Source organism: Loxodonta africana, chromosome 4 (assembly GCF_030014295.1).
Source record: "Loxodonta africana isolate mLoxAfr1 chromosome 4, mLoxAfr1.hap2, whole genome shotgun sequence".
NCBI classification, from domain to species: domain Eukaryota; kingdom Metazoa; phylum Chordata; class Mammalia; order Proboscidea; family Elephantidae; genus Loxodonta; species Loxodonta africana.
Window position 1 is genome coordinate 16,368,030 of NC_087345.1, and position 382 is coordinate 16,368,411.

Genomic DNA, 382 nt, shown 5'->3' on the forward strand with positions numbered 1-382 from the left:
ATTTTACGGGGACACAACACAGCACAAACCTAAACAGTTATGAAGGAGGAAGAGGAGCCCAGGGTCCCAAGATTGTTTGGGAAAGGCCGTTGAGGTCCTGGTCGTGGGGGTGACCAGCGCTTTCAAGAGATGACAGGGTCCAGGAGGCAGGGCCCAGAGCTGGGAGCAGATGGGGCAGGAGGCTCTGTGGGTCCAGGCAGGGACAGAAAGCACCAGGAGCAGCATAGAGGGACCTCAGTCAGGGCTGGGCAGACGGCTACAGGCCTCCCTATTCAGTTCTCAGTCCATGCTCAGTCACCGGAACTCTGTCATCTGAGACGATGAGTGGGTTTCTTTGTCTATAGGACTAAGCTTGGAATTACCTGCCCCAGAACCAGAGACC